The sequence below is a fragment of the Myotis lucifugus genome, unplaced genomic scaffold, assembly GCF_000147115.1.
Source record: "Myotis lucifugus unplaced genomic scaffold, Myoluc2.0 scaffold_31, whole genome shotgun sequence".
Classification (NCBI taxonomy): Eukaryota; Metazoa; Chordata; class Mammalia; order Chiroptera; family Vespertilionidae; genus Myotis; species Myotis lucifugus.
Genome location: NW_005871079.1, coordinates 5,880,548 through 5,890,539, shown reverse-complemented (window position 1 = coordinate 5,890,539; position 9,992 = coordinate 5,880,548).

Here is a 9,992-nt window from a genome sequence, read left to right as displayed (position 1 = left end):
TTTCAGAGAGGAAGGGAGAGGGAGAGATAGAAATATCAATGAAGAGACAGAATCATTGACTAGCTGCCTCCTGCACACCCCCTACTGGGGATTGAGACCGAAACCTGGGAATGTGCCCTGACGGAATCAAACCCTGACCTCCTGGTGGTCTCTAGACAGTGAACATGCCTGGTTCTCTCCTAGTTCCCACCACCTGTTCACCTCCCCTGACATTACCCTGGGTGGCTTCAGCATCTATATGAATAACCCATTTGGCAGCCTGGATTTTGGATCTACATTTTCATCTCCAATGATCAATTCCTCTACTCCACCCTAGCCACCCATTTCCATGGTCACTCTGAATCTGTAACTTCTCAGCCTACAAAGCACTAACTCAAACATCTGACTACAACTACCTTTCCTAATCATTGGGGTTTTTTCCCCACTCAACTTTCCTGAATTCTAAGGGTTTTCTTCGGGATTTTTACCACTTTACTTTCTCCCAAGTCACCAGCCCTCTCTTTTCTTCACTTTCCTTCTTATTCAGGTTAGATTTCATATTCCTGCACTAAATAACAAACCTGGAAACACTCCCTCCCAAGCAAATGTAGTTGCGCACGTGAAGCCAACGAACTTATTTCTGCAAGCCTGCCCTCATAAAGCCGAAGGAAGCTGCAGAGAATGACCAAACAGAACAGATTAGTTCCTCAATTTGACTCGAGGCATTTATTTCTAGAATAGCAGACTAGATTATTCAGACCAATCAGCCCAACAAGGTCATCTAGGAAAGCTGGATAAAATATTTAAAACAGCATCCTAAAGGCATGGACAAGCTGACAAGACAGTAATTACTGGACCAGGATACAGAGGAAGACAAAAGCCCTGGCGAACGAGTCCAGTGTTTGGGGCCATTGTTCCTCTGGCAGCATTTATAAGTTCCAGAAAGGGGCAGAGGAGAAACTGAGAAGCCATGTGACATTTTTGGCCTTTTACTCGCTTTTCCTCACTGCTCACCTCCTGTGTCAGTGTTATGAAAGAGTTCTCACAGAGCTCAGCCGTGGTCACTGTGTCACCACACACAGAAGATATTCCTCAGGCCTTAATTTATCTCACATTTCAGAGGTGTTATCATGGACTACAATTAACTTTTTAAAAAATTTATCTTCATTGTTCAAAGTTATACAGCTGTACCCATTTTTTCCCATTGACCCCTTCTTGTCTGCTATGAAGCCCTCCCTGATTTTGTTTCCTTAGACTATTTTTTTTCAGGTTCACCAAGTCATTAAATGTTGGAGGACCCTGGGGCTTACTCCTAAGCCCCTTTTTGACTCTCTAAAGAGAGGAATTCAATTACCACCTATGTGCCAATGGTTCCTAATTAGTATCTACAAGCCTCACTTCCGAATCATATGTTCATGACATATTAGTAGATAAAAGACAGCTCACCACTGGGCCAGTCTTGCTCATCAATGCATTTCCAATATCAATCACATTTCCAGGCACATGGCAGGCACTCAATAAATGTGTGTTAAATGAAAAAAAAAAGCATACATTTTGATCAATGGAAGACTTTCATAAACAGACATTCAGTTCTTATTTTCTTATTCCTTTTTCTCTCACTAGTGCTACCTTCTCTTCTGAAGTGAAATAGGACTTGTGTGATACATTGTGCCCAGGTAAGTCTCAGGGGGGAAAACACCAGATATCCCATAGGAAGAAATTCCTTCCAAAGCTGCAAGTAAAACAAAAGCTCCAGACAGTGATAAAGAGGTGGTTTAGGAAATTGAACCACCAGAGTGAAAACAAAACTATAAACTACTCACCTTTGGTGACAAGAATAAGTAAGGGCAGTGGGGTCATGATGAGTATTATGACTCCCTCCCAAATATGTCTACCACCTAATCTTCAGAACCTGTGAATATGTTATATTACATGCAATGAGGAATTAGGTTATTGATTAAATGAAGGCTGTTAATGAGATGATCTTAGGGTGGAGAGATTATTCTTGATTATCTGAGTGGGCCGAAGGTAACCACAGGTGTCCTCAAAAGTGGAACTAGAGGCAGAAGAATTGTCAGTGTTGGAGTGATGTGAGAATCAACTGACCATTGCTGGTTTGAAGTTGGGAGGGGACCATGAGCCAAGGGAAGCAGGCAGCCCTAGGAGCTGGAAAAGGAGAGAAAACAGATTTTCCCTAGAGGCTCCAAAAAGAAATACAACCCTGCCCACAGCTTAATTTTAGTGAGACCTGGTCAGTCTTCTAACCTCTAGAACTGTAAGATATTAAATTTGCATTGTTTTAAGCCACTGAATCTGTGCTAATTTGTTACAGCAGCAACAGGAAGCTAATACAGGATTTAAAAAACCCTTTTCCAATTAGCATGGTTGTCTACAGCTTGAAAATACCAACTTGGTGAAACCTCTCTCAGAACAGAGATGGCGCTAATCACTCAGTTATGTCACATGGCAAATACTCCTTAGACCAGTGGTTAATGCCGCGACCCTTTAATACAGTTCCTCATGTTGTGGTGACCCCCAATTTCATTGTTACAAATTGAACATAATTAAAGCATAGTGATTAATTACAAAAACAATATGTAATTGTATATGTGTTTTCCGGTGGGCTTAAGCGACCCCTGTGAAAGAGTCGTTCGACCCCCCAGGGGGTCTCGACCCACAGGTTGAGAACCGCTGCCTTAGACCTTTCCAGATAACTTCTGGCTGAAAATCTAGTTATAGGAATTGTTCATTAAGGAAACCTCCAAGTTCAGGGGCACTGACACTTACTTCTCAGCACTCCTGGCCTGCTACTGGGCCCCAACCTTATTATTCTTTCAGTCTGACATGCTTTCAAGCTGAAAGTTCACACGCAGAGATGGCCTTGAGACTTCTCCAAAATGCTACACTGACAACCCCCCTCTCCTTTCTCATAGTCCAGCGTGCAACTGGGTGGCTGGGCCAAGAGTTGATCACTCCATCCTCAAGGTCACTTGGCATAGTGACCGAACTTTGAGAGCAGGAATTGCTCCTTAGCCTGAATCTTTTGCAGATGGAGTTGTGGTTGCCTAATAGTTCAAGACTTTCCAAAAGTAAGAGCTGGAAGCCATGAATTCTCCAAGAGATAGATGTGTTTGGGGGAAAATAAAATGATGTGGAAAGTAAAGTATGTGAAGCACATTCTTTAAGCATTAGTACAGTGGAGCGATGATGAAACAGCAGCTGGACTAAGTGTACACTTGATTTCTCCTTGTTGGCTTGCTGCCTCCCTGTGACACAGGCCTCGCTCTTGGTGAACCTGTAAGCTGCTCTTCTAATTCTTTCCTTCCTGGTGTCAGTCAGTGCATAAAATAAAAGTCAAGCGGACAGCAGAATTAATACTTTCTGTTCTTGAGCATATTGCTTCTGTTTTGCCTCTTGAAGTCAGTTATTTTGAATCTACGCTATTAAAGCGCTCTTCCCAGACGATTTCCTGACACAGCCAAAAATCTAACTTAGAAGGAAATCCTAGGCTCACCAACCAACTCTTTTCAAATTACTCCTAGTCTCCTACTGAGTATAAAGTTGGACTTTTATTGTAAAATTTGCACTGAACATGTGTTCCACATATGCAACTCCAATACCAACTTCCCAACCTGGGCCTCATGCAGGGGGCCGATGGAGGCCAGGCATTGGTCAGAGAAGGAAGCCGGAATAATTTGGGTGCTGGCAAGGGGTCGCTCTTCACCCTAACTTCTCTTTTTTTCCTCATGGAACTCAGCCCCGTGGCATTGAGGATTTTTAGGGTTGAGAGCACAAAGACTAATGGAGAATCTGGAAACAAAATGTAGATCTGTTCCCTTCCTGTCCCAAGCAAATTCTTCCCCATGTTTGTTCCATGTAGATTATATCTTCAAAGTTATACGCCTCTCTTCTTGTGAGTACAAAATTTAAGGAGATTAAATGAACTTGGGGTTAAAATTCCTTCCAAGAACCAATTTTGCTGCCTTTAGAGAACTTGAGGGAGGATTTACAATCCCTTCAGTCCTCACATTAAATCAAGCCTTCTTGTAAGTGCAGGGAATGCATCCTGTGCCATATATCACTTTTCTCTGCCACCCAAGCTGGCACCAATGCCATGATACACAGAGGAGAGGGAGTGGACAGAGAGAGATCTCTCTTGCTTTTCCTTTAAGGCCACTGATACGGTTATAAAGGCTTCACCCTCAGGACCTACTCTAACTCTAATTACCATCTCCAAATGCCATCACATTAGGGGTTGGGGCTTCAACATGGGAGTTTGAAGGGGGTGAGGGGGTACATGGCACATTCAACCCATAACAATTTGGATGCAAAATTTCTTAACAAAATACTAGCAGAATTCAGCAATATATAAAAAGTACCATGTGCCATGACCCAGGGAGGTTTATTCCAGGGCTTCAAAACTAGATTAATATTTGAACATCAAACAGTCAACCTAACCCACCATATTTGCAGGTTAAAAAGAGAAAAATGATTACATCAATGAATGCATGAAAACACTTGACAAAACTCAACATTTATTCATAACAAAAGCTTTCCGAAAAATAGGAATAGAGAACTTCCTCGATTTGAGAAAGAGTAACTAAAAGCACCTACAGCTGGCATTATACTTTTCTTCTCAGATGGGGAATAAGTTAAATATGTTCATTCTCACCACTCTTTCAGCAGAGCCCTGGAAATTCTAGCCAATGCAATGCTAGAAGGAAATAAAGAAATGCATTGGAAACTAAGAAATAAAACTGCCCCTATTGGCAGATATAATTGTTTTTTGAAAATCCCAAGAAATCCACAAAAATATTCAAGGTCTAATAACTGAGTTAATTAAAACTTCAGGGTACAAACTAAACATTCAAAAATCAATTGTGTTTCTATATGTTAGCAATGGACCCCAAAATTTTAAATATAATAGAACTTATAATTGTCTAAAAATAATTAGGTGTACATCTAAAAAAATATGTACTGAATTCATATGCTGAAAACTACAAAATGCTGATAAAAGTAATCAAGGATGATACAAATGTAGAAATATACATATTGTGTTCATGGTTTGGAAGACTCAACATAGTAAAGATGTCAATTCTCCCCAAATTGATATACAGATTTAACAGAATTCCTACCAAAATCTCAGCAAGATTTTTGTGTAGATATAGATAGGATTATTCTATATGGAATGATAGTATGACCACAAAATGGAATAACTTAAACAGTTTTGAAAAAAATAAGGTGGGAAGAATCAGTCTAAAGATTCCAAGATATTACATAGCTATAATAATTAAGATACTGTGGTATAGATGAAGGGTAGACACATAGATCAATGGATCAGAATAGAGATCCCAGAAATAGACTCACATAAATATACCCAACTGATACTTGATAAAGCTGCAAAAGCAAATCAATAGAGAAAATATAGCCCTTTCAACAAATGGTGCTGTAGCAATTGGATCACCATAGGCAAACATAAATAAACAAACCCCCAGCTTTAAGTCTATATATCATACAAATATTAACTCAAAATGAATCACAGACTCAAATGTAACTGTAAAACTATAAGAAAAATTTTTAAAAAGAAATCTTCAGGGTGTAGGGTTAGGCAAGAATTTCTTAGTATTGACACAAAAAGTATAACCCATTAAAATAAAACTGATAAATTTGGACTTCATCAAAATTAATAACTTTTGCTTACAAAAGGACCCTAATAAGGGCAAACCACATATCTATAATAGATAGAATTTATAACTCCATAGTAAAAAAAACAAAACACAATTAGAACACAGACAAAAGTCATAAAAGCTATTTCACCAAAGAAGATATAGATGGAAAATAAACACATGAAAATATTCAACATCATTAGGTATTAGGGAAATGCAAATTAAAACCAGAATGAAATACCACTCAACACCTATCAGAATGGCTAAAATAAAAAATGCTAAGGAAAATGTGGAAGAACTGGGTCATTCATACATTGCTGATGGGAAATGTAAAATGGTACAGTCACCTGGAAGACAGTTTGACAGTTTCTTAGAAGTTAAACATGTAATTACCATATTTCCCAGAAATTGCACACCTGCATATTTATCCCAGAGAAATGAAAATTTAGGTTCACACAAAAACCTGTACATGAATGTTTATAGCCGTTTTATTTGTAATAGCCCCAAGCCAGAAACAACCTAGATGTCTTTTCTCATGGATGAATGGTTAAACAAACGGTGTACATGAAATACTACTCAACAATAAAAAGGAACAGACTGTTTATACATGCAATAAACTGGACGAATCCCTGGGGAATTATACTAAGGGAAATGTACTTGAAATGACAAATTTATAGAAATAAAGAACCGTGTTGTGGTTGCCAGGGGTTACCAAGAAAGTGGTAAGTGCAGGGTATTGGGTGTGATGCTAGAAGTGCAATATGAAGGCCCACTGTGATGATGAAAATGTTCTGTTTCTTGACAATATCAATATCCTGGCTGTGAGATTATATTCTAAACATACAAAAAATTTTCATTGGAAAAACTGAGTAAAGGGTAAAAGGGATCTCTTTTGTTTTATTTCTTAAAATGGCATGTGAATCTGCAATTCTTTAAAAATAAATCTTTTAATTAAAATATTAATTTAATTTTTTGGAAATGTGATATTTAATGGCAGTGTTGTCCAACAGTAATATCAAGCAAGTCACAAATTTGAGCCTTTAGATTTTCTAGTTAGCAAAGTAAAACCAAAAAGATAAAATTAATTTATAATTATGTATTTTTTCTAAGCCCATAGATCCAAAATATTATCTCAACATGTAATCTATATACAGATTATTAGTCAGATAATTAGTCCCAATCAGCACAGGTTGATAGAGCAAAAAATATCATAGACCAGGTTGCTTAAACAACAAATAAACACTTCTCACCGTTCTGAAAGGTGGAAACTCGAAGGTCAAGATGCCTGTAGAGTTGGTGTGTAGTGAGGGCCAGCTTGCTAGTTTAAAGACAGCTAGCTTCTCACGGCGTCTTCACGTGGTGGAGTCTCTTTCTCTTCTTAAAAGGACACTAGTTGCATCACAGAGACTCCACCCACAAGACCTCAGGTGAATCTAATTACCTCCCAAAGGCCCCACCTTTAATATCCCATTGGTATCGCCTGTTCTTGTTAGAACTGGGAATCAAATCAACACCCAACACACCTGTGCTGCCAGTGAAGGCGGAGGCGTTCCCCAGGGGGAACCATGGTTAGATGTGTGCAAAGATGGTGGGAACAATTCTTCTCATGCTCCTTTGCAGTGCGAGTGAGTATGCTGCTTCTCCCATCAGCACGTGGAGTCTGTTTCCCTCCTTTTGAAGCTTTTGGGTTAATTCAGGTTTTCTGAGACACAGAAGGCAAGCAAGACTAAACGCCCAAGGATTTTATTAGAGGAAGCACTGTGTGAAGGAAATTCTGGAGAGAAAGTCCAGAGAGCATCAAACCTAAGGCAAGTCTGCTACGGAGTGAAGGAAAGAGGGAGAGACAGTTGGGTAGAACGGTCCAAGAAATATTGGGCAAAGCCACTGGGGAATCCCTGAGCCAGAGTTAGCTGAAAAGGGAATCCCCTGTCTCTCGCCAATAGCTCTGACTTAATATCCAGCCTGTGGCCTCTGTGCTAATTCGGCAATTGATTTCAAAGCCTGGTAGCTGAGACCCTCGATCAATTACATCTCCTGCCGTGGAGGCCTGCAAGATACATTCTCCAGGCCACCCACAGTACTTGCTTTGACCAGAAAAATGCAGCAAAGTGAAGTGATTTCCAAGGCTTGCCCCTGAGAGACCTTGTAGCTGGGTCTTTATTCTCTTGGAATGCTGACCCGGAACACAACGCAAGGAATTGGAGGCCCCAGCCAAAGCCAACACCAACTGCAGGTGTGTGTGAGGCTTTCTCGTGCCTGTCCACCCAGCCAACCCTCCAGCTGAAAGCAACTATATCATCGAACCCAAGCAAAGTCAGCAGAAGAATCGCCCAACCACCCCACAGAATCTCGAGAAGTAAGTCACTGGTGTTTTAAACCACTTAGGGTTTTTGGTGTGTTTTTTTTTTTTTTCATTAAAAGGCAGTATTGCCTTCATTAGTTTTCTTCGCCCCAGATCTTCAGAATTTGCTTTCTTTTTTAAAATTTTATTCTCTTGTTAAGAGTATTACCGATGTTCCCCATTTTCCTCCCTCTGCCCCTCTGCATCCGCTTCCCAGGCCTTCTCGGCACTATTGTCTGTGTCCATGGGTTATATGTTCTTTGATTAATCTCTCCCCACCCTCCCACCCCTTTCCCTGTGGGACCACTAAGTTTTGGGGTGATTTCTTAGCAGTAGTTAACTGGAAAAAAATAAAGGTGGTCAATATTTGGGTGACCAAGCTCAGCACATGTCCAATATGTCACTATATTGCGACCAACAAAGAACATCATCTGTGTGAGGGGAGACTGCCTCCTTGTTGATAGCAGCACTCAGGAGCTTTAGAAAGAACAGCAGAATTCAGGGATAAACTACACCCAGCATTCCTGTATGTGGGACTATAGTAGACTTACCTAGAGCAGCTGTTCTCAATTTTGCATACACATTGAGCCCACACACCTTGAAAACACACTGCTGGGATTGGTTTGGGGTGCGGCTTGGGCATCCCATTTTTCAAAGCTCCCAGGTGATTCCAAAGTGCAGCCAAGGTTCTGAGCCCCTGACCTAACGGCTTCGTTGGCCTTTTTATACAGGCACACATCATTTTATTGTGCCTTGCTTTATCATGCTTCACAGATGTTGTGTTTTCTTTACAAACTTAAGGCAAGACCCTCCACCACCAAAAAGATTATGACATGCTTTGTTGTGATTCTTGCTTTCCTGGGGTGGTCTGGAGCAGAACCCGCAGTATCCGAGGTATGGCTGTATTTTCTATAATCCTGTCTTTTGAGGGACAAAAGGATGGAAGATATGTGGACTGGGGTCCAGCAGACCTTGTTGGCAGCTACCTGGCCCCTGTTCCCTCTCTGCCACTTTGGGGGTACTGCCAGGCCTTCTTCCTCAGTTCTCCCCTCTGACTGTGAACATTTAACACACGGTCCTCTCTTCATTATCCAAGGCCCTGCATGGATGCATGTGCCATTGATTTGAGTGTTAAACTGCTTCGGACGGCATGAAAGACCAAGTTACCTCCACAGTCCAATGAATATGAGGCCCCCTCCATGGACTGCCCTCCTCGCTTGATCTCTGTGACCTGAGGCAAGTCCCGTTACCTCCCATTTGGCTTCAGTTTCCTCATCTCTAAAAGTGCTCCATCTTTCTTGAATTCCATTAGTTCCCCTGATCATATTTATTTGACAATTACTCTGGTTATCAAATTTGTTTGGCTTCTTAAGAACAGCAGAGAACCAAAAGTCACTTTCATCAAAATCCTACAGGGGTAATCAGTACATCCCTGCTTGAATTTATTGTCAACTTCGGTGAACAACTGGGAACTTAAAATGTTTGCTCAGTGCTAGGAGAGCATACGTGGAAAAGCAATCATGTGGGAGGTCTGTTTGAAACAGTGTTCTCAGAATCTCTCCACTGTCGACTTGCAAATGATTTTCACCCCTGAAGCACCACGGGTTTGCTGTATTCTTGTACTTATTTGTATACATCAAAAACAGCCTTCCTTTAACTCATCGAAACATGTAATCCCAGGGGGTAAACAGCATAGTGCCTATCTGTCTATAGTCATGCTTGCCCAGAAATATGTTAGGGAATAAGGGATAAAAAGTTGAAGCATGGATTGTCTCTTTAAAAAGATTCATTAGGCAAAATAGACAGTGATTGTCAATGAGGAGGGGAGAGACTACTATTCAAGGACAGCAAATATATACACTGAGTGGCCAGATTATTATGACCACCTGACGTTTGTAGGCAAATTAGCTATAATTTCGCGCTGAAGTTTCTAGAGGGCCAGACCATTATAAATAGGGAGGCAGGTTGTTTACCACGACAGTAGAAGTGATTTTTTTCTGAAGATA